Source organism: Arachis hypogaea, chromosome 15 (genome assembly GCF_003086295.3).
Source record: "Arachis hypogaea cultivar Tifrunner chromosome 15, arahy.Tifrunner.gnm2.J5K5, whole genome shotgun sequence".
NCBI lineage: Eukaryota > Viridiplantae > Streptophyta > Magnoliopsida > Fabales > Fabaceae > Arachis > Arachis hypogaea.
Window position 1 is genome coordinate 50,717,145 of NC_092050.1, and position 25,698 is coordinate 50,742,842.

Below are 25,698 nucleotides of genomic sequence, written 5' to 3' on the forward strand. Positions count from 1 at the left end.
CCACGTTAACTAGGTTAACGTGGCTTCTAACGTGGCCCTTGCCATCCTTCGAGAACGTTAGTGACATTCAACATTGTCACTAACGTTCCAATGTGCCCATAGGTTTCACGTTAGAGTCCACGTTAACTAGGTTAACGTGGCTTCTAACGTGGCCATCTTTAGCCATCCCAACGTTAGTGACAATGTTGAGTGTCACTAACGTTGGTTCATCCTTCATTCCTCATCGTTAGCTTCCACGTTAACCAAGTTAACGTGGAAGTTAACGTGACTCTTGGGGGTTGTGTGGTTGCTTCAATGTTAGTGACAATGTTGAGTGTCACTAACGTTGTCGACAACTCTTCATCCCTTACGTTAGTTCCCACGTTAACCAAGTTAACGTGGGAGTTAACGTGGTACTTTGCATCATAGGCCAACGTTAGTGACAATGTTGAGTGTCACTAACGTTGGCTTCTCTTCCCCCCTTAACGTTAGAGGCCACGTTAACTAGGTTAACGTGGCTTCTAACGTGGCCACTTATGAGTAATTGCCAACGTTAGTGACAATGTTAAGTGTCACTAACGTTGGCTCAACTTCTCTTCTCCATGTTAGAGTTCACGTTAACTTAGTTAACGTGACTCTCTAACGTGGGCATTGATGGCTTTTTGAGAGTGTTATTGGCAATCACTTTTCTCATTAACCTTGCAAGTTACCTCCCCTTTTTTTGCTTCCTTTTGGTCCTGAAATCAAGCAATAAAGTGCATCAAAGCTCTAGTCCAAGTCATGAGTAATGCAACATAATAATTGTCACTAAACTTATGCAAAATCCTCATGAAATTATGTAAAATGCACAATATATGCTTGAATCAAGGCATAGGTGAATATCTACCCAAAACTAGCTTATTTCCTAAAGAAATGATTAAAACTAACCTATAAACAGTAAAGAAAAGGTCAGTGAAACTGGCCAAGATGCCCTGGCATCAGTAGTGGAGGAAGAGGGTCCAGCAGACTGTGGGGCTGACTCATCAGGAGCAGTGAATGGTGCTGGTCTGTGGCCCAGGGCTAAGAAGTTTCAGCTGTGCGGAATGATCTTCATGCAATCCGCCGCTGGTGGTCTCTCATCGGCATCCTCCCATGGCACGTCAGCTCGACGGCCAAGCTGTGTAACTAGATATGGAAAGGGGAGAGTGCCTCGGACGTGGACCCTAGCCATATAATGCCGAATGAAACGTGGCAGATAAAGATCCTTACCCTCTAGCACACACCAAAGGAGGGTGATCATAGCAGCCGAGATCTCCGTCTCGTGAGTACTCGGCATCACATAATTACTCAAGATCTGATGCCATAACCGAGCCTCATCGTTCAAGTATGCTCTCTTGATCCCTCTAGGCATGGTAGTGTCCTGACCCATCTCCCAAGGAACTGTCGGGTCGAGAGCTATCCGTGCCTTCACGGCATCCCAATCAAACTTAATCTGGCGCATGTCCTCCTCAGCCTTTGAATAACCATCAGGCTGATCGAACTTGGCTGGGAGCCGGAGAATGTCCTCTAAGGCCTCCTCAGTGACCAGAATTTGTTTTCCTCTCAGGTTTACTGCATCTAGGGTGGTGAGGTAGTAGTTGCAGTAGAATTCCCGGACCCAAGATGAATTGACCTCTGTCAGTGTTCTCTCCAGAAAGAACCAGCCCCTTTGCTTAATTTGCTCAGTGGTGTACTGTTGGAGGGCTTCTGGAATCTTCAGAGTTCATTCCAGGTATAGATTTCTGGAGTTTGCAAAAGTCGGGTACCTCAACTCACAGTACCGGTTTGCAAATTTTTTAGGATCAGTTGTAGGGAGCAGCTGGTCAGCTTTTTCCTGCTGTGTGAAGTTCTTCTCCCGCCATGAAGAATCATGCATTAGAGCAATGATGGACTGGGAGGAATCTCCTCTCTTGCGCTTGCCAGTAGCTTTGTCTTTTCCTTTCCTCTGTGAGGCAGACATCCTGAAAAACAGAAAAGTAGGATATGGATAAAAATAGGAACGCAATTAGGTAATTAAATAAAGGAAGCTCAAAGCAGCAAGGGAGAAATAGAATAAGGAAAATGAGTAAATGAAGTGTGATTGAATTTATGTTAAATGGAAAAATAATCAATATGCCATGTTTAGAAAGTTAGAGGAAAGTGAAAATAATCAGAAAAGAGATTAAAAGTGTTAGTATGGTTAGAATTTGAAAAAGAAATTAGTAAATTAAAATTAGTGAGTTAGGAAAGTGCGGGTTAAAGTAAGTGGCATAGAAAAATTCTATATAACAAGGATTCACATGTAAGAATAGAAGTACTCATAATCAAACAAGGAAAACAGGGTGATGCTGATTCGAATAGAAATAAAGAGAGTAAAAATTGGAATCAGTGAATCACAAATGCAGTTTATCAACCAGGAAATCAAAGAGGATAAGAAAGTCTGCCATAGCATTCATGAAATGGTTTGGGTAAAGCAGAGTAAAACAGACTTCAGAAATGCCAAACCAAAACATGAATGAAAAAAAAAATTTTAAAAAATTTGGGCAGCATTTTGGCTAAAATTGGATTATCGCGGAAAATAAACAGTAATCATAGCAGTTCATATGAATTTAAAAACTAGCTGCAGAAACAGAAAAATTTAAAGTAACAAGCACCAATTGCATGAAATCACAACATATGAACGAGGTCACAGGAACAGCAAAATTGCAGTTATGATAAAACATAAACAGGAACAGTGCAAGTAAACAGACCTAGATCCACTAACCAGAGCCTAAGCTACCTAACAACCTAAAAATCCACTACAGCATGCATATCTATCTATCCTAATGATGAACAGAAACGGAAAAAATTATAGAAAAATGACGAACGGATAAAAGGGGGCTGCGTTTTGCGGAACCTGGTAGGCGGGAGGGGTGGAACGGGTAAGAAGGTGGTTGCGGTGGTGTCTGGCGCAGTGGCGGGGCACGGTGTCACGGTGGCGGCTGATGGGGGCAGTGGCGGCGAGGGTTTTGGGTTAGTGATAGAAGAAGGGGGGTGCGGGTGGGTGGCGGAGGGAGAGGGGGGCGCGGCTGGGTGGCCGGCGGTGAGGGGGCGGTGGTCGCAGAGGCAGTGGTGGAGAGGGGAGGAGAGAGGAAGAAGGGAGAAGAAGGGAGGGGAGGGGGTTGCGGCGGCGGCGTCCGGGTTGGCGGCGGCGTCTGGGTGGCCGGCGGTGACGGCTGGGTGGTGCTGGGTGGTGGTTGGAGGGAGAGGGAGCAGAGAGGGAGAAGAGGGTTGGGGGTGGGGGGGCTCGCGACTGATAGGGTTCGCGGGCTAAGGGGGTTATATTTTCGAATCCACGCGGCCGCGTGGGGCACGCAGTCGCGTGGTTGGGGTGAAAATGGGAGTGACACGATCGCATGGGGTGCGCGATCGCATGAGAGGGGGGAAAAGAAGGGTGACGCGATCGTGTGGGTTGCGCGATCGCGTCGCTAGAATTTATGCTAAACGCACGACTCCAGCGCCGTTTTAGCGCAACTCTCTGTCTCCTTTTGGGGTGATGTTCAATCCATGCGACGCGATCGCGTCGCTCACGCGGTCGCGTGGGATTGGTATTTGTGCAAGTGACGCAATCGCATGGGGCATGCGATCGCGTGGGCCAATTTGTGCGAAACGCACAGGGGCCGCACGATTCTAGCCTAACTTTCTGTTCATTGGATCCTTATGCCGATATATATATCACGCGTCCGTGTGGATCACGCGGTCGCACGGGTGGTGTTTTCCGCGATATGACGCGATCGCATGGGGCATGCGGTCGCGTCGTGCATCCCTTTTTTTTTATGAAAAATGCAGAATGCAATGATTAACATGAATGCTATGCATGATTCCAAGTTTAATAAATTAAAATGAAAAAGGAAAAATGAAAGCAATTAGAAAAAAAATTCAAAAAGAAGCGACCATACCATGGTGGGTTGTCTCCCACCTAGCACTTTTAGTTAAAGTCCTTAAGTTGGACGTTGGAGGAGTATCCTGTTATGGTGGCTAATGTTTAAATTCGTCCAAAAATCTCCACCAGTGCTTGGAATGCCAATAGCCTCCGGGGTCCTAAACTAAGCACGCAAAGCTTCCAAACAGCTTTAAATATATTGTTAGGCTCCCGAGATGACAAATGTCAGAATAAACTCCAGGATTCCAAGCTTGCTTTTAAATTCGCCTCCGTCTTGATCTACATGTCTCCATTCAGGCGGGTTAAAAAGTAGAATCTCACCTTGGTGACCAAACGTTTTCCGTGATCCATGTGATTGAGCATGATACCAATCCGTGTAGTTCGAAGTGAAGCGTGGAACCTTATTGAACCTTGTGCACCAGCTCTGAGTACGAGCCATTTCCCTCTTACTCTTAAAGCCGCAGAGAGCTCTAAGCTGGCCATCTGTTTCAAGCAAACCATATTCAAGTTTATAAGTAAAGTTATAAGTTAGGGATTGTACCCACTTGAAGCTTGTATTAGGTGGTAATGGCCTTGGGATAGGTGTTTTTGGTGGTTCTGCAAGTTCCGTTTCCTTGTGCTCTTCTGTGAATTCCTCCACTTCTTTGCAAAGATCTTCAATTGTATCTGTGTCCTGGTCAAAGTCTTCTGTGTCTTCCTCATCACTTGAGTCATAGATTGGAGGTTGAGAGAAATCTACCTCTGCATCATCTTCATATTCACTTGGGGAAGATTCTTCTATCTCAGAGAATTCACTTGCGGATGCAAGTTCATCACCAAGAGAGCTAGACTTGTGAGCATTATCATCAAGGGAAATTGCTTCTTGGATTATTCCGTCTGATTCTTCATAAACGACTTGCCTTGGAGATTGTACAGTATCCTCCTTAGCATCAACTGTAGCATCCTGGACAGAGTTTTCCTCAATTCTGGATTCCCATGGAAGTTCAGCATCTCCTAGGTCTTCAACCAACTCTTCTTCTTGAACAAAGACAGCTTCTTCTAATTGTTCCAGTACAAATTCATGCTCTGTCTTGTCCACTGGAATTTCTGGCACTTCCTTCATGCTCTGCTCTTCATTGGGCTGTCCACATGGAGCTGTGGTTGATCCTTGTATATTTGAGCGCCTAGAAGCCCATTGAATCATCGCTTGCTCCAGTTGTTTAATGGTTGTTTGAAATTTAATTACTGTTTTCCTTAGGCGATCCTCTACTTCTCGGGTTGCTGGACTTGGACATGCGACAAAGGAAATTGGTGGTGATTGTGAGCGATTGGATTGGTATTGGGGTAAGGATGGATCATATGGTGGCGAATGGTGAAGAGAAGCTTGTGAGTGTGGTGGTTCGAGGTTATGTTGAAAGGGTGGTTTATATGTACGGGGTGGGGCTTGTTGGTAGTTACAAGGTTGTCCACCATGTCTTTCAGCTGGGTATGCATTGTAGAATGGTCTTTGTCAGGATATCTCGGAGGGTGTTGCTGCCAAAAGGGTTGATTAGATCCTCTTGGTTCCATCCATCCTTGATTGGTCTGACCTTGGTACACATTCCTGCTGTAACTTCTATTTCCTATAACAACATTAGAACCAAACTCAAAGCGAGAGGGGTGAGAGTTCATAGCAACAAATAAAGATAAAAAGGAAAAACAAAAATAAATAAACAAGCAAAACAAAAATATTTACAATAACCAATAATAAGGCACACGTTAGCAGTTCCCCGGCAACGGCGCCATTTTGACGTTAGGATTTTTACCAGTAAAGAGATTCATAGAAACAGTTGCGTTGTAGATATAGTCTCTAAACCGACAAAAATCCCTTCGTACAAACGTTTTGGGTGTCACAAGTAACAAACCCCTTTAGAAATTGTTAACCGAGTATTCAAACCTCGGGTCGTCTTCTCAAGGAATTGCGAGGAAGTATGTTCTTACTATTGGCTATAAAGGTTGTAATCGGGGTTTAGAAGATGATAATCAAGTAATTTAAATGACAAGTAAAGTAAATGGCAATTAAAATAAATAAATACTATAAAGCAGACTTTTGGCAAGGTAAGAGAAGTTGGAGGTCCAACGTAGTTATCTCTCTCAACTATAATGAAAGTTGAATCTAAACTCCACTTGATCAACCTGTACTAGGGCAAGGGAAGGTCAAGGGACTAATTAAATTGACCTTTGAATCCTATTTATTTCCTAAGAAAAGGTTCGGATTACTCAAGTTCAGTTCAATTAGCAAGATAACGATTATCAATTATGTTGAGTTTAATAACTGTTGAGTTACTAAATTCTTAACCAGGACCTAAAGGAGAAAAAGTAAAATAGCTGGAATAATAAAAATATCCTTAGATGGGAAGCAACGGTAACTTAAATCAAAGAGAATAATCATAAACTGAAAATACCTCAATTATCATTAATTCGAATATCAGTCTGTAACATGGAAGGATTCTTAAATCAAATTATAATAATCAATTCAAATGTTGGAATAAATAAATAAAAGTAAAACTAAAATAAAAGAACATTAAACCTGGGATCCAGAGTTACTCTTAAAACAAGAAGAAATCCTAAATCCTAAAAGAGAGAGAGAGGATCTCCCTCTCAACTAAATCTAAACCATTGAAAAGTAAAATATGCGAGCTCTCTTTGAATGGGTGCATTCCCACACTTTATAACCTCTGGTCTATGCTGTCTGTACTTGGATCTGGGCCAAAAAGGGCTTCAGAATTCGCTGGGGGCGTATTCTGTAAATTCTGATACGTGGCCTCTGTCACGCGTCCGCGTGGGTCACGCGGTCGCGTCATTCGGAGCTTTTCCTTGCCACGCGGTCGCGTCAGTCATGCGACCGTGTCATATGCGTTCTGCTTAAGGCGCGCGGTCACGTCAGTCATGCGGCCGCGTCGCTGCTGATTCGTGCTTGGCACGCGATCGCGTCGTCCATGCGATCGCGTGGATACCAGTTTCCTTAAAGCTCCGTTTTGCTTTCTCCTTCCATTTTAGTATGTTTCCTTTTCCATCCTTTAAGTCATTCTGCCTTAGAAAATCTGAAACTACTCAACACACTAATCACGACATCGAATGGAAATAAAGGTAATTAAATTAATTAATTTTAAAGCTTAGGAAACATGTTTCTCACAATATGATATAATAAGGAAGGAAAAGTGAAACCATACAATTAATGTGAATAAGTAGGTGAAGGATTGTATAAATTACTCAAATTAAGCACAAAAGAACTCATGAAATAAGGGTTTATCAATCCCCACATAGCTGAAGACTGAGCTAGTGGAGCGTTCAACTTACGGACGTTAAAGCAAAGTGCTAGGTGGGAGACAACCCACCATGGTATGATCATTCTTTTCTTTATTTTTAGTTTTCCTATTCAATAACTCTTCTCTTCGTTAGTACATTTCGTGCATCTTCATTCACATATTTTTAATTAAAAAAAAAATACGCGACACGACCGCCTCATTGACACGTCCGCGTCGCAGGGAGCTGGGAGACAATTTTAACATGAACAGAGAGTTACGCAGGAGCAGGGCTGGAGGCGTGCCAATGGCACAAATCGTCCCACGCGACCGTGTCGCCGACGCGACCGCGACATAGGGGAATAATGGCCTCCCACGCGACCGCGTGCCCCACGCGGCCGCGTGACCTTGATTTCGACGTAACAAGGGTGCACAGCCGAAAGTTGTGCTAGAGTGGTGCTGGACTGGCGCTGGACGCGCAGTCCCTCTCACGCGATCGCGTGCCCCACGCGACCGCGTCGTATCCCAATAATTGACCACAATTTATCACTAATATGATTTTGAACAGAGAGTTGTGCGAGTGCAAGGCTACCCTCGCGCCATTAGCCTAAAACGGGTCACGCGGGCGACCACGTCATTGAGTTTAAGCACAAGTTGCACGACTGCGTGCCCCACGCGACCGCGTCGCTTGCGCTGCACAGCCTCCCTAATTTTGCCAATTATCATATCTTTTTCCCCCCCAAATCCTATTTTCTCTTTTCCCTCCTTATTTCTTCTCCCTCCCTTCCTCCCTTCTTCCTTCTTTCTCACTTTTTACTCTCTCTCACCCCCATTAACAAGGTTCTTCTAGTTCTCCTTCCCTCCTTACTTTTCTATTATTTTTATGTGTTATCTTCTTTTCCTTTCTTTTCCCTTTTTACTTGGTGTTATCAATTTCTGTGTGTCATTATTTATGTTTATATGCTTGTGGATTATTGTAAATTTGTTTGATAATTATATATTGCTTTTTAAGGGATTACTTACATGTTCAAATTCTTATTTTCAAAGAACTTCTTCTACATGCATGCTATGTGTTTGTGAAAAAGCCCATATGGCATTATGAACTTCTTTACATTTTTCTACTCTAATACTCAATGCTTGCTTTTCACAAATTCCCTTTACTATTTTATTCATTGAATTTAATTGTCAATACAAACATGAAAGTTAGTTACGAGTGATAATATATTTAAATTGGACATTGAATGCTTGATATATGCTACTCATGCCTTTGCCTGCATGCCAATAAACCCCTTGCATTTACTTGTCCTTATATGCAATTGCTATATTTCCATTAATGGACTTTTCACATGTAATCCAGACCATGTGTTAACGTCATTCTTCTTTATTGCGCATTGATTATCACTTACACCACCCTCTTCCTTGCTCTATCTCTTTAAATTTAATTTACTTTCTCTTCCCTTTTTCAGGATGGCCACCAAGAAAGGAAAAGAGAAAGCTACTCCCAAACAACTAGCAAGAAGAGGTACAAAGAGAGCATTAGTGGCAGAACCCTCTTCAACTGCAGTAAAGCCCTCAACAAAGAAAATTAAGAGGATCATAAAGGTTGATGATAAAGAAAGAGCCTTCCCAGCAAAGGACACTGTGCAGTTTTCCAATCGCTACTATGAGCAGATGTTCCCCATCCTGGCTGAAAGGAGTTACAACAACGAATACCTTCTTCTCCTCCCAAACCACATTGCTACATTTGTTGAGCCACAGATTGCCCAAAGACAATGGGGTTTCCTACAGAGACAGCCAAGGCAGGTCAACCTTTCTTGGGTAGTCGAGTTCTACTCCAACTTCCACCTACCAACCCTGCAGTCTGTCTACGTCCGTCAAAAGCAAGTCCCCAATACAGAAGAGGCCATTCAAAAAGTTCTAAGTCTTTCCCCTGTTCCAGAAGGATTGGATGCCTTTCAAGAAGCCGCACTCAAGTGCCAGATGTACCAATTTGACTGGGACGCCGTTCTCAGAGTTATCGCGCTACCTGGCAGCAGATGGATCTACGGATACCATCGTACCCGCCTAAGGGAATTTCAGCTTCAGCACTTACCTTGGAGGCTCGCGTATGGGCATAGATTATGTCCCATTATATCTTTCCGAGCACTCACGAATCCTCCTTCACTGCGGACATGGCCATTCTACTATGGTGCATCCTTACGGACCAACCTCTGAATCTACCAAGACATATCCGGAATGCAATGGGACACGTACAAATTGCTGGCAACTTACCTTTTCCAGCCCTGGTCTCGGATCTTATCTCAGCAGCCGGAGTCTCCTACAGAGCTGGGGACACCAAAGCCATGCTTCCACGGGATGATCAGTATCTCCCCAACGGGAAGTACCTTAGACTTCCAGCAACCACTATCAGCTAGCTTACTGAACCAGTTGAAGACATTCCTTCTTCAACACCACAAGCACCTACAACAGCCCAACTGCTCCAGCAGATACTTGAAAAGTTGTATCGGCAAGAACACAAAGCTAAGATGAGAGAGCGCCGTAACAAGCGCCGATTCACATACCTCAAGGAGCTGATTATGGGAAAATTCAAGGACTCAGACACCTCGGACTCCACTTTCATTACCAGCACAGGGAGCCATGATGGTCCCGACTGTGTAGCTACTGCTACCAGCCCACCTTTGTTCTTGATAGATGGCACCGAGGACGGTACAAAGCCTTAAGTGTGGGGAGGTTGGTCAGTACCTGACTTCCGGAGGTAATTTCTCTTCCCTAGCACCAATAAATTATGATATTTAGTTAGATTTTTCTTTTGTTGAATAGGATAAATTGCATAGTAATAGGTTAGTTGCATGCATGTTCTGCTTGATTGAAAAGACAATAAGTTTCTTCTCAGACCTTATCTTTGGAACAAAAATTTCACTAATTTTAATTAAAACTTTTATGTTAAATTTGCTTGAAGTTGTATTTGGAACATGATTTTTGAGCTAAAGAACACACAACCTGTGAGATTTGAGCCTTTATGAATGGTTATATTATTTAACCATAATTATTTTATTCTTGTGTGTTTACTTCTCTATGATTGTAATCTACATTGTGTTTCATCCTATATGTCCAATGTTTATTATATTTATATGTTTGCACGTGATTGAGGTCATTATTTGTTTATCTCACTTATCCAAATAAAGCCTACCCTTTCAACTACCTTTGTTAGCCACTTTGAGCCTTTAAATCCCGTTTGTTCTATATTTTACCACATTACTAGCCTTAAGCGGAAAAACAAGTATATACCCCAAATTGAATCTTTGGTTAGCTTAAGATATAATTGTGTATGTTATTTAAGTATGGGAAATTGTGGGAACAAAGGATAATAAGGGAATGAGTCATGATAATATTATGGGAATTTGGATACCTGCTCATGTGAAACTATAAGAATTAAAACTCTATGTGCATTGATAAGCTATGTTATTTTTATGTTTCTATGTTTATAAAAAAAAATCCAAAATACTCAATAAATAAATAAGGGGACAAAATTACCCCATTGCTAAGTCAAGCATTCAAAGATCAATGCATGTATGATAAAATCAAAATAAAAGGTTGATACTTGAGTATGGATGTGAAAGGGATTTCTGGGTAGCTAGGTATGAATTTTAAAAGTTCTATAGAATATATATAGGATATGTTAAAGCTTGGGTTAATTAAAGATTCAATTTATAAGCTTACTTAGCCATATATGTATCTGACGTTGGGATTTTTGCCAGTAAAGAATGTCATAAAAACAGTCGCGTTGTAGATATAGTCTCTAAACCGACAGAAATCCCTTCGTACAAACGTTTTGGTTGTCACAAGTAACAAACCCCTTTAAAATTGATAACCGAGTATTTAAACCTCGGGTCGTCTTCTCAAGGAATTGTAGGGAGGTATGTTCTTATTATTGGTTATGAGTTTGTAAATTGGGGTTTAGGAAGTAAGGTGGGAATATGTTATATGACAAATAAAATAAAATAATAATAATAAAATAAAATCTCTTGGCAAGGTATAAGAACTGGAGGTCCTATCCTTATCAATTGTGATGAAAATTGGATTTTAATCTCACTTTGTTAACCTCTAACTATGAAGGTAGATCAAGTGGATTAATTAGCTTAATCCTCAGGTCCTAGTCAATTCCGATGGAAAGACTAGAGTTATTGGAGCAACTTCCAATTTCAACCACTCCTTTATTTGACAGCTCAAGCATTACCAATTACTTAACCAAAGCCAAAAGGAAGAAAATATCTAAATTAAATAGCATCAATATAAATAAAGCAAAGCAAAATTAAATCTGAAAATTCCTCAAATTATATTAATAAAAGCAATCCAATCTAACATGAAAGATTTATGAATCAAATGGGCAACATAAGTAATTAACAAATAAAAGTATTAGAGTATCTAAAAGTAGAAGAGAAATAATAACTGAAGAACATTGAACCTGGGATTTAGAGGCACTCCTAAAACAAAGAGAAATCCTAAATCCTAATCCTAAGAGAGAGGAGAGAACCTCTCTCTCTAAAAACTACATCTACTCCTAAAATTGTGAATGTGAAAGCCTACTTATGAATGGATGCATTTCTCCATTTTATAGCCTCTAATCTGTGTTTTCTGGGCCACAAACCGGGTCAGAAACAGCCCAGAATTCGCTGCTTGTGAATTCAGATTCGCTAATTTTCGTCACTTGCGACGCGGCCGCATGGAGCACGCGGTCGCGTCGCCTAGCTTCAAAGCAACTAAGGCATATTATATATCAAATTGAAGCCCCAGACGTTAGCTTTCCAACGCAACTGGAACCGCGTGGTTTGGACCTCTGTAGCTCAAGTTATAGCCGTTTGAGTGCAGAGAGGTCAGGCTGGACAGCTTAGCAACTTCTTCAACTTCTTGTATTCCTTCCACTTTTGCATGCTTCCTTTCTATCCTCTGAGTCATTCCTGCCCTATAATATCTGAAATCACTCAACACACATATCAAGGCATCTAATGGTAATAAGAGAGGATTAATATTAGCAATTATAAGTCCAAAGAAGCATGTTTTCAATCAAAGCACATAATTAAGAAGGCAAATGTAAAACCATGCAAATAGTATGAATAAGTGGGTAAAGAGTTAATAAAAACCACTCAATTGAGCACAAGATAAACCATAAAATAGTGGTTTATCAACCTCCCCACACTTAAACACTAGCATGTCCTCATGCTAAGCTCAAAAGAAGCTATAAAGATGAAGAGGAATGGTAGAATGCATGAAATGCAACCTATCTGTATGAATGCAACTATATGCAGAATGTTTCTACCTACTTGGTTAAAAGTAAACAAATCTTTCAAGAGGAAATATGAACTGGATTTCACTAATTTAAATCATAAAAATGAAGTACAAATAGACTTGTAAGAAGAAAATAGCTCATGAAAGCAGGGAACATAGAATCAAGCATTGAACCCTCACTGGTAGTGTATATCACTCTAATCTCTTCAAGTGTATAGGGTTATTCACTCTACTCTTCTCTAATCATGCTTTCTAAACCTTGTTCTTCATCTAACCAATCAACAAATATTTAATGTACCAATGCAAACATCATGAGGTCTTTTCAAGGTTGTAATGGGGCTGAGGTAAAGGTAAGGATATATGTATGGCCAAGTGAGCTATAATATGAATCTTCAATTAACCTAAGCTCTCACCTAATATACATATACTCTATATACTTTTAAATTCATGCCTAGCTACCCATAATTCTCACTTTTGTATAATTCCCATATTCATGTACCAAATTTTTCTTTAATTTTTATCACATGTGCATTGATCTTTTATTAAACTTAATATTGGGGTAATTTTGTCCCCTTATTTACTTATTTATTGAGTATTTTTGGATTTTTCTCTTTTTTCTCTTTTTTTTTCTTTCTTCTTCTTCTTTTTTTTTTTTAGAGAAACAAACATAACTTATCAATGCACATGGATTTTCTATTATTTTTCTATTTTGGTTTTTCATGAGTAGGTTCCCAAATTCCTGATATTCAAATAAATTAGAAACATTATACTTTTCCTTTATTAACCCATGTTCCCATAGTTTCCCCATACTTAATTAACACACTATCTTAAGCTAACCAAAGATTCAATTGGGATATTTAACTTTGTTTTTCTACTTAAGGCTAGTGATATGGTAAAATAGAACAGAAGGGGATTAAAAGGCTCAAAGTGGCTAACAAGGGTGATTTAAAGGGTAGGCTTATTTGGGATAAGTGAGCTAATAACAAATAATGGCCTCAATCATATGCAAGCATGTAAATACACTAAATAATGGACATATAGATTGGAACAAAATATAGATTACAATCATAGAGAAGAAAACACAAGAATAAAAATTTATGGTTAAATAATATAACCATGTAAATAAGCTCAAAATCTCACAGGTTGTGTGTTCTTTAACTCAAAAATCATGTTCCAAATACAAATTCAAACAAGTTTTAATATAAAATTTTATTCAAATTAGTGAAATTCTCTAAAAATTTTCTTGAAAAAAGAAAATATTACTTCAACCAAGTGGTAAAATATGCAAAAATTAAAATAATCATGCAATCAAACATGCAAATGCAACAATTAACAAGGAAAATAAAATATTGGTGTTTGAGAAAAAAATACTAACCCGTGGAGATCGGTATCGACCTCCCCACACTTAAAGATTGCACTGTCCTCGGTGCATGCTAAGATGTGCAAGTGGATGGGGGTTGTGGTTTCTCAGCTGGGCTCCCTTTTTTTTTTTTTTGTTCCTTTCCTTGCCGGCGGTTTGGGAGTAGCTTTCTCCTTTCCTTCCTTGGTGGCCATCCTGAAGAAGGGAAGAGAAAGTAAATTAAATTCAAATAGATATATAGCAAGGAAGAGAATGGAAGAGTGGTGATGGATGCACATTAGGATGTAATTGACATTAACACATGCTCTCTAGTGCATGTGAAAAGCCAGTAATGAAAAATAGCCAGTGCATCGAAAGATAAGTGGATGCAGGGTGTTTATTGGCATGCCGGAAAAGGGCATGAGTAGCATAGACCAAGCATTACTTGTAATAAATTATCATGTTTGTATTGACAATTATATTCAATTAAAATAGTAAAGGGGGTTTATGAAAAGCAAGCATTAAATAGTATAAAGTATAATAGAGAAGTGCATAATGCCATATGGGCTTTTTCACAAACACATAGCATGTATGGTAAATAAGCTATTTGAAAGTATTAAATTGAACATGCAAGCATCCTTTAAAAAGTAATATATAATTGTCAAATAATTATGCAATAATCCACAATGACCCAAATAAAATTCCAACACCAGTGAAAATAATAAAATGAATGAAATATGCAAATAAATGAAGTAAAATAAAATGAAAGATAAGAAGAATGAGAAGGGAAAGAAAGAGAGGCGAAGTAAGTAAAAAATAAGGAGGGAAAAGAGAAAATAGGATTTGGGGAAGAGAAAGACAAGATATTTTGGCATATGAGGTTAAGGTGTGCGACGCTGGTGACGCGGTCGCGTGGGTGACGCGGCCGCGTGGTGCGCAATAAGGTCAGGCGACGCGGACGCGTGGGGCACGCGATCGCGTGACTTGATTTGTGCTAGTGGCGTGAGTGTAGCCTCGCGGTCGCACAACTCTCTGTTCAAAACTTAGTATTGCCAAAATCCTGGGTGACGCGGTCGGGTGATCGACGCGATCGCGTGGGTGGCCTTATTTCCAATATGACGCGGACGCGTGGGTGACGCGTTCGCGTGGCAGGGCTTGTGCTACTAGCACGGGTCCAGCCCAATTCCAGCTCAACTTTCGGCCATGCACTCTTTTGACGTCGAAATCCTGGTCACGCGGCCGCGTGGGGCACGCGGTCGCGTGGGAGGCCATTATTCCCATATGACGCGGTCGCATCAGCGACGCGGTCACGTGGGGTGATTTGTGCCATTGGCACGCCTCCAGCGCTGCTCCTGCGTAACTCTCTGTTCATATTAATATTGTCTCCCATCTCCTTGTGACGCGGACGCGTCGCTGATGCGATCGCTTCGGGTGCTCTCTTTTTTTTTTTTAATCTGAAAAGATGCAGAATGCCGTGTTAATATGAATGTGATGGAAAATTCCAGGTTCAATAGAATAAAATTAAACTTGAAAATAAATAAAACTAAATAAAAATGAAAAATGAACGATCATACCATGGTGGGTTGTCTCCCACCTAGCACTTTTAGTTAGAGTCCTTAAGTTGGACATTTGATGAGCTTCCTGTTATGGTGGCTTATGCTTGTATTCATCCAGGAATCTCCACCAATGTTTGTATCTCCAGTAACCTCCGGGGTCCCAAACTTGGCGTAGAAAGCCTTCAAGTAAGTTAAAGCAAGTGACCAGGCCCCAAGAGTGGTGATTGATAGAATGGATTCCAAGGTCCCAAACCTTGCCTTTGCACCCGTCTTTTGGTTGAGCAATATTGTTCCATCCGGGTGGCAAGCAGTCTGAATTCTCACGTAAGCGGCCAAACAACTTCCTAGACCCATTCAGTTGAGCTTTACACCAACCTTTGCATTTAAACTTAAAGCTTCCAACCATAATGAACCTTGCAGGACAATTCTTACCACTGACCATTTTCCTCTTACTCTTAATGCCACAAAGAGCTCTAAGTTGACCATCCGTCTCCAGTAGCCCGTATTCAAGTGGGATTAGAAAGCTAAGGGATATGAATTTTACCCACTTGAATGTTGTGAAGGATGATTGTAACTTAGGGGGAGGTATTTTTAATGAAATTGCAAGCTTCACTCCCTTGTGCTCTTCTCTGATAATTACCACCTGCTTGCAAGCTTCTTCAATTTCAACCTCTTCCTCTTGGCAGCTCTCTTCCAATTTAATCTCCTCTTCATTGCTTTCCAAGGGCATGGGAGGTTGTGCTTCTTCTTCTTGAATCTCTATCTCTTGATCAACCTTTTCCAAATCTTCAACTATGATATGCTTTGGAGGTTGTACACCCTCCTCAGCATCAATTTCAACCGTCTTGGAAGGAGGCTCTATGTCTTGACTTTCCCATGGAGGTTCTGCATCTCCTAGATCTTCAACCAATTCTTCTTCTTCAATAATTCCGGCTTCCTCTACTTACTCCAGTACAAAGTCATGCTCCGTACTCTTCACTGGAGTTTCTAGTATCTCCTTCATACTACGTTCTTCATTAGATTGTCCACATGAAGCCATGGGGGTTCCTTGAGTGTTCGAACATCGGGAAGCTAATTGTCTCATTATTGCTTGCCCCAATTGATGAATGGTTGCCTGACATCGATCCACTGTTTCCTTGAGACGATCCTTTGCCTCTTGAGGCACTCGGCTTTCATAAATAGGATCATAGTGCTCTTGGATTGATGGATATGGAGATGGTGGTGATGGAATGGAGAGATTATTCTGTGGTTGACAAGGAAGTGCACTAGAGCTTGAGGGTTGATTGTTGAAGATATTTGGTGGTCTGATTTGGGTGAAGAGAGCTTGTATAGTAGAGTTTAGATCGGCAAGTGCTTTCTCCATGGAGGTTTGGGGTGGATCTATGTATGGTTCATTTGGTTCATAAGGTGGTTGGTATGGTGGATGTGGGTTAGGGTCATATGGAGGTAAATGGTGGAAAGGGGCTTGTGATTTTGGTGGTCCAAAGTTATGTTGAGGAAAGGGTTCATAGGCATATGGTGGTGGTTGTTGATAGTCCATTGGAGGTGGTTGTTGCCATGAGGATTGATTAAATCCTTGTGGCTCCTCCCATCTTTGATTGTTCCAACCTTGATGCCTATTTTCATTGTAATTTCTTCTTCCTGCAATATTATTGTAACCAGACTCATAGCCAAAGGGGTGAGAGTTCATAGTAGAAAATAAAAATTAAAAAATGTAAATAAAAATAAATTTAAATTAAAAGGTTATTTAAATTTTGAATTTTGAAATTTGAATTTTTTTTTTTTGAAATTTGAAATTTGAAATTTAAGTATTGAATTTTGAAATTTAAAACTAAGATAAGATAAGATAAAAATTTTAAAATCAAAATCTGAAATTTTTTTTTTTCGAAAAAATTAATAAAAAATATTTTTGAATTTAATGAGGAAAGAGAAAAATAATAAAATGACACCAAATTTCAAATTTTTAGATAAAAACGAAGAAAACAACTAAGAACAACTTGAAGGTCAAGAAGAACACGAAGAACAACTTGAAGATCAAGATGGACACTAAGAATAAATTTTTTAAAAATTTTTTATAACAAAATAAAAACCAATATCCTCTTAATTTACGAAAAAAGAAAAAATTAAAAACAAAAAATAAAAACAAATTAAAAAAGCAAATATTTACAATAACCAATAATAAGGCACACGTTTGCAATTCCCCGGCAACGGCGCCATTTTGACGTTGGGATTTTTGCCAGTAAAGAATGTCATAAAAACAGTCGCGTTGTAGATATAATCTCTAAACCGACAGAAATCCCTTCGTACAAACGTTTTGGTTGTCACAAGTAACAAACCCCTTTAAAATTGATAACCGAGTATTTAAACCTCCGGTCGTCTTCTCAAGGAATTGCAGGGAGGTATGTTCTTATTATTGGTTATGAGTTTGTAAATTGGGGTTTAGGAAGTAAGGTGGGAATATGTTATATGACAAATAAAATAAAATAATAATAATAAAATAAAATCTCTTGGCAAGGTATAAGAACTGGAGGTCCTATCCTTATCAATTGTGATGAAAATTGGATTTTAATCTCACTTTGTTAACCTCTAACTATGAAGGTAGATCAAGTGGATTAATTAGCTTAATCCTCAGGTCCTAGTCAATTCCGATGGAAAGACTAGAGTTATTGGAGCAACTTCCAATTTCAACTACTCCTTTATTTGACAGCTCAAGCGTTACCAATTACTTAACCAAAGCCAAAAGGAAGAAAATATCTAAATTAAATAGCATCAATATAAATAAAGCAAAGCAAAATTAAATCTGAAGATTCCTCAAATTATATTAATAAAAGCAATCCAATCTAACATGAAAGATTTATGAATCAAATGGGCAACATAAGTAATTAACAAATAAAAGTATTAGAGTATCTAAAAGTAGAAGAGAAATAATAACTGAAGAACATTGAACCTGGGATTTAGAGGCACACCTAAAACTAAGAGAAATCCTAAATCATAATCCTAAGAGAGAGGAGAGAACCTCTCTCTCTAAAAACTACATCTACTCCTAAAATTGCGAATGTGAAAGCCTACTTATGAATGGATGCATTCCTCCACTTCATAGCCTCTAATATGTGTTTTCTGGGCCACAAACTGGGTCAGAAACAGCCCAGAATTCGCTGGTTGCGAATTCAGATTCGCTGATTTTTGTCACTTGCGATGCGGCCGCATGGAGCACGCGGTCGTGCCGCCTAGCGTCAGAGCAACTATGGCATATTATATATCAATTCGAAGCCCCGGACGTTAGCTTTTCAACGCAACTGAAACCGCGTTGTTTGGACCTCTGTAGCTCAAGTTATAGCCGTTTGAGTGCAGAGAGGTCAGGCTGGACAGCTTAGCAACTTCTTCAACTTCTTGTATTCCTTCCACTTTTGTATGCTTCCTTTCTATCCTCTGAGTCATTCCTGCCCTATAATATCTGAAATCACTCAACACACATATCAAGGCATCTAATGGTAATAAGAGAGGATTAATATTAGCAATTATAAGTCCAAAGAAGCATGTTTTCAATCAAAGCACATAATTAAGAAGGCAAATGTAAAACCATGCAAATAGTATGAATAAGTGGGTAAAGAGTTAATAAAAACCACTCAATTGAGCACAAGATAAACCATAAAATAGTGGTTTATCAGTATCCTTACCCTCACCTTGGCCCGATTACAACCTTGAAAAGACCTCATGATGTTTGCATTGGTATATTAAATATTGTTGATTGGTTAGGAGAAGAACAAAAATTAGAGAGCATGATTAGAGAAGGATAGAGTGATTACCCTATACACTAGAGAGACTAGAGTGTACATACATCATCAGTGAAGGGTTCCATGCTTGAATTTCTATGTTCCCTGCTTTCATGAGCTATCATCTTGCATTTTTATTTGTTCTTACTTTATAAGAATTGAGTTAGTGGAATTTGATTTGTAATAGTTTTGAAGAGCTTACTTACTTTTGATCAAGTGGACAAAGATCATATAGTTGCATTCATATATATAGGTTGCATTGCATTTCATAGGTTTTACATGTTCTTACTCATTCATTTTATCTCCTTCAACTAAGCATGAGGACATGCTAATGTTTAAGTGTGGGGAGGTTGATAAACCACTATTTTATGGTTTATATTGTGTTTAATTATGTGGTTTTATCATGATTTTTACCTACTTATTCGTTAAATAAGCATGCATTTATAATTCCTTCCTAAAGTTATTGCATGATTGAAAACTTGCTTCCTAGAGACTTTTAATTATGTATTTTATTTCTTTTTTATTCCATTCGATGTCGTGATCTATGTGTTAAGTGTTTCAGGCTTTATAGGGCATGAATGAGTTGGAGATTGGAGAGGAAGCTTGCAAAAATGGAAGGAACACAAGAAATTGAGGAGATGATCAGCGAGAAGTGACGCGGCCGCATGGATGACACGACCGCGCGAAAGAAAGAAAATCGCAGTGACGCGGCTGTATGGATGACGCGACCGCGCGGCATGGAATAGCACAAGCGACGCGGCCGCATGGATGATGCGACCGCGTGGAAAAGCAGAAAGCCGAATGACGCGGCCGCGTGGATGACGCGACCGCGTGACATGCGCGATCTGCATAATCTGCAGAATCGCTGGGGGCAATTTCGGGTCTTATTTTGACCCAATTTTTGGCCCAGAAAAGCAGACTAGAGCCAGAGAACATGCAGAAACCAACAACAACATTCATTCTGCATAGTTTTAGTTTTTAGATCTAGTTTTTTCTCTCCTCTAGGTTTTCTCTCTACACATTCATAGTTTTTAGGATTTGTTATGTTCATTATTTTTGCATTAGGATATTGAGAAGAGTTATTGCCTCATCAAGACTTCGACATTCTAGTTCGTTCTCTTTACTTGTCTCTTACTCTTCCATGTTCCTTAATTTACTTAATTTTACTATTGGATTATTTTAGCATTTATTAATACAAGAATTACTTTTTATTTTCAATTAATCCTTTGATCATTATTTATCATGTCTTTCTTTAATTCCCTTTCCTATGTTATGAATTCTTCATTTACAATGAGCGAGTAGTTCCCTAACTTGATGGGGAGTTGATTGAAAGAAACCCTTGAGTTGGGATGCTCAAGAGAAAGATTGTAATTTGGTTTATTGTTGGATTGCTCTCTAGTCACTCACACCAATCCTCCCAAGAGCGGATTGGAACTTGTGGATAGAACAACATTCCAACTTGTTTAACTTTCCCTTACTTAGTAAAGGACAACTAAACAGAATAACCCCCAATTATCAATTAATCTTGAGAGTACTGCAACAAGAATAGGGCTTCCAGCTAATCAACTCCCAGTCAAGGCTTTTATTTAACTTTATATAAATTCTCTAATTTAATTTTCTGCCATTCAACTCAAACCTTTTTGAAAACAACTGATTAGTAAAATATCACACTTTTCTGCACTCATTAGGAGACGACCTGGGATTCATACTCCCAGTATTTTGATTTTAATTTCTGTGACACCCTTCTAAATTGATAAGCGGATTTTTGGTTGGTTGAGAACTATACTTGCAACGCATATTTTATAATCATTCTTAACTCGCCAATTTTCGCTCGCATCATTTTTTGGCGCCGTTGCCGGGGAGTTGCAATAGAGTGCTAAAGTTATTAATTGGAATTTATTTATTTACATTTTATTTTATTTTGCTACTATGAGCTGCTTGTTTCTTTCGTTAGATGACACGTTCGCTTCCTGATCCAAGCTTGCTAATATTCGATCCTGAGATTGAAAGAACTATTTCACGAATAAGGCAAGCTCGGCGTCGGTTAGTCCTCTCTGAGGGCGGATCTGAAACGTCATTTGAGAAAGAAACCAGCCCATGTTCTACTGATTTGGTTGTTTCACGCGCAAGTAACATGGCAGCAGCCAGGAGAGTTACTATCCAGGAGGCTGTAGCCCCTGATTTTACAATGCAACCATTTCAGGCGCATCACCCAGCGGTAGCTATAGATTTTGAAATAAAGACCGCATTGCTCAATTTGATGCCCAAGTTTCATGGCTTACCTGCTCAAGAGCCTATCAAGCACCTGAGAGATTTTCAGGCAGCCTATTCTACTGTCAAGCGTGAGGGTGCAGATGAAGCTTCAATTTTGCTGAAAGCTTTCCCGTTTTCTCTTGAGGGGAAGGCAAGAGAGTGGTACTACACTCAACCAACAGCCATTGTATCCAACTGGGATACACTGAGGAGAGAATTCTTGGAAAAGTTCTTTCCAGCTAAAGTTACTGATAAACTGAGGAAAGATATTTCCATGATTGTTCAGGATGAATCCGAGATGCTTTATGAATATTGGGAGCGCTTCAATAATCTTCTAGAAGCTTGCCCCGACCATATGATTGACAAGATAGTTGTTACACAAGGAATGAGGCCCCAAGATAAGACGACATTAGAAAGTGCTAGCAATGGGTCTATGAAAAAGTACAAGACCACTGATGAGGCATGGCAATTGATCACCGACTTAGCTAAATCTACTAGGAATCACAGGAAGAAACAAGGCCGTGCAAAAGCCGTGGCAGAAGTATCCTCTAGCAGAGAGACTGCCGCTTTAACTCAGAGTATCTGTGAAATGACCAACTTGCTGAAGCAAATGCAATTGAATCAACAACAAGTTCAGTAAGCTCAACCTTCTCCAGCACAGCAAAACCAACAGTTAGTCCCACAGAAAGTTTGATGAATCTGCGCTGATTACAGCCATTATACTGATGAATGTCCGCAGCTCCAGCAGGAAGACAACACCGTGGCAGCCACACATAATTTCTATGACCGCCCCAACCAAGGGTACAATCATGGTGGCAATTACAACCACGGATGGCAAGACAATTCTAACCAGAACTGGAGGGACAACAACAACAACAGAGGAGGCAGAGATAATCAGGAAAATCAGAGGTGGAATAACAACAACGACAGGCAGCAGAATAAGAATTAGCCTTACAGAGCACCTCACTTAAGGCAATCCCAAGGACCACAGAATACCCAACAACAGACCTCTCAAGTTACCTATCCTTCTGCATCTGCCAATGGCGACTTACTACAATCTATTGATCGGAGACAGCAGACTATAGAAAATAACATTAATGTCATTCTAAATGGTCTGAACGCTACTTTGCAAGCTCTTGTCTCCCAGATAGGATCAATGAATAACTCCAATAACCAACCTTTAAAGGCTCAAGGGGGCTAACAAGGGTGATGTAAAAGGTAGGCTAATTTGGGATAAGTGAGCTAAAATCAACAATGGCCTCAATCACTCTCTTGGTATGTATTTCTATTCTATAATCGGACATATAGATTAAAACAAAGTAAAGAACACCAGAATAAATAAGAAGGGTGGAACACACAGGAATAAAAATTATGGTTTGAATGTAACCATACAATTAAGCTCAAAACTCACAGGCTGTATGTTCTCTAACTCAGAAATCATATATCAGTTATATATGTCATGCAAGTAAAAATCAAGAGTTCCCATTATTCTCAATGTAAAATTTATTTTGAGTGGCTTTAAAGTTTATGTTTCTCCTTGATGAAATATTGTTAACTAACTAACATGGAATGCTATATATACAAGGTGTGGGTTGTTTCTATTATGTTCAAGTCTTGCAACTAAACTAAATAGCTAAAATATGAACTAAGGTGCAAAATGCAGAAATAAAGTAAAAATACATGAAAATAACAATGTATAAGTAATGAGAAAATAAAAATAAAAAAAAGAGAAAAATACAGAAAAATAGCAAAATAAAATGAAAAAGTCTGTAGTGGTTCACCAAAAAAAATGCCAGAGATGGTGACCTCCCCACACTTAAAATGAAGCATCGTCCCTGATGCTCACTGAAGTAGGGTGTGAAGGGGTGTCATCACTGAAAGGGTGGGTAGTTGGAGTCTCTGTGGTGGTGGTCTGAGGGTCTGCTTGCTGCAGAGGAGGTGCTGACTGAATAGAAACCTCAGGGTCTGCAGCCTGAATTTGATGCGGGGCCTCCTGCTGTGATGCAGCCTGCTCAGTGCCTGCCTGCTCAGCCTCTCTCTGGGGGTGGGTATCTGCATCGTGATCATCCGCCTCCTCCTCAGATGGCTCTGATGGTGTGTTAGGCTCGGAGGGGATATCGCCAGATCGTATCATCAGCTTCAGGCGCTCATAGCGTTGCTTGCTGTGACGCTCAGCTCTCTCATATCGGCGCCAGTTGCGGTGCTCCATCTGCTCTAGCTGTCGAAACAGGCGGTGCACTAGGTGATAAATCGGCTCTGAGGCAGGTGGAGGTGCAGTGGTAGTAGCAGGGGTAGCTGTGGAGGAAGAAGGGCTGGCAGATGGTATGGCTGTCTCATCACTAGGAGTGAGGAATGGAGGTCTGTAGCCCAAAGCCAGAAAGTTCCTGCTGTGAGGAATGATTTTCTTGCATTCTGCAGCAGGTGGCCTCTCATCAGCATCCTCCCAAGGCACGTCAGCTCGACGGCCTAGCTGTGTAATCAGATATGGGAAAGGGAGAGTGCCTCAGACGTGGACCCTGGCCATGTAGTACCGAATGAAGCGTGGCAGGTACAGGTCCTTACCCACCATTACACATCATAGGAGGGTGATCATAGCGGCAGGTAGCTCCGTCTCGTGAGTACTCGGCATAATAAAGTTGCTTAGGATCTGATACCATAGCCGAGCCTCATTGTTCAAGTATGCCCGCTTGATTCCCTTAGGAATTGTGGTGTTCTGACCCATGACCCATGGGACAGTCGGGTTAAGGGCTATCCTGGCCTTGACTGCATCCCAGTCAAATTTCATAAAGTGCATGTCCTCCTCAGCCTTTTGATATCCATCTGGCTGATCGGATTTAGGCAGAAGCTTCAGAACATCCTCTGTAGCCTCTTCAGTAACCAGAATCTGCTTCCCTCTTAGGTTCACTGCATCTAGGGAAGTTTTGAAGTAATTACAGTAGAATTCCCTTACCCAAGATGTATTAACCTCAGTCAGGTTTCTCTCCATGAAGAACCAGCCTCTTTGTTTGATCTGATCAGAGGTGTATTGCTGGAGTTCTTCTGGGATCTTCAGAGTCCTTTCCAGGTACAGGTTCCTGGAGTTTGCAAACACCGGATACTTCAGCTCGCAGTATCGGTTTGCAAATTTAATGGGATCAGTAGCAGGGAGTAATTGGTCAGCCTTCTCCTGTGGGGTAAAGTGTTTCTCCCGCCAGGAGTCATCATGCATGAGGTCCAGTATGGACATGGAGGCTTCTCCTCGTTTCTGTTTGCCAGTTGTTGCCTTTCCTTTTCCTTTTCTTTGGGTGTCAGACATCCTGAAAAACAGAAAACCAGGATATAATAAAAATAGGAAAGCAGGTAGGCAAATAATCGAAAGAAGCATATAATGGCAAAGGAGGAATAAAATAATGAAAATGAGTTAAGTAAATGTGCATTAAGGATTGTATAGGAGTTAAAAGTCCGAGAATAAAAATTCACAATCCAAAATGTAAAAGGATTCATGTTGAGTAGGAAAAACATCCGTCATGCCTTGGTTAGAATGTTAGAGAGAATAGTGAAAAACCAGAAGAGTTGTTTTGAAAGGTAAGTGGGTTAGGAATGAAAAAGAGGTTAGGGAGTTAAATTAGTGAATTAGTAAAAAGTGGATTAGAGTAAGTGGCATGATGAGCATTTTCTAAATAACGAGAATTCACAAATTAAAGCAACAGATAACTCAAGTTCAAACAAGGAAGTTAAGGATGAACAAATGAATATAGCAAAAAGTGGAATTGAATCATCCAAGATGCAATTTATAAACCAGGAAATGAAAAAGAATAAGGAAGCTTGCCCTGTCATTCATGAATTGGTTTGGTAAAAGCTGAGTAAAGTAGAGTGCAAGTTTGCCGAAACCAAAACAGGAATGAAAATCAAAGCAATTTACAGAAATTTGGGCAGCATCCCAGCTAAAATTGGATGTTCCCGGAAAATAAATAGCAATAAAAATAACTCATATGAATTAAAATATAGCGCAATTACATAAAGGGAATAAGAACATGGAAAAGCCGTGTAAAAAGCAGCATGAACAAGAAATTACAGCATATGAAAAATATTAACAACACAACAATAGCAGAATTGCAAAAATTAGAAAACAAGAAACATGAACAGCGCAATTAAATAGGCCTAAATCAACTAACCACATCCTAAGCTACCTAACAACCTAGAATCCACTACAACATGCATATCTAACTAGCCTAATGATGAAAATAAACAGAAAAATAGGAAATTAACGATGAAAGAAAAGAAGGGTGGCATTCAGCAGAACCTGGAAGGGGTAGGAATGAAAGTGGGGCAAAGAGGTGGCTGGGGGTGG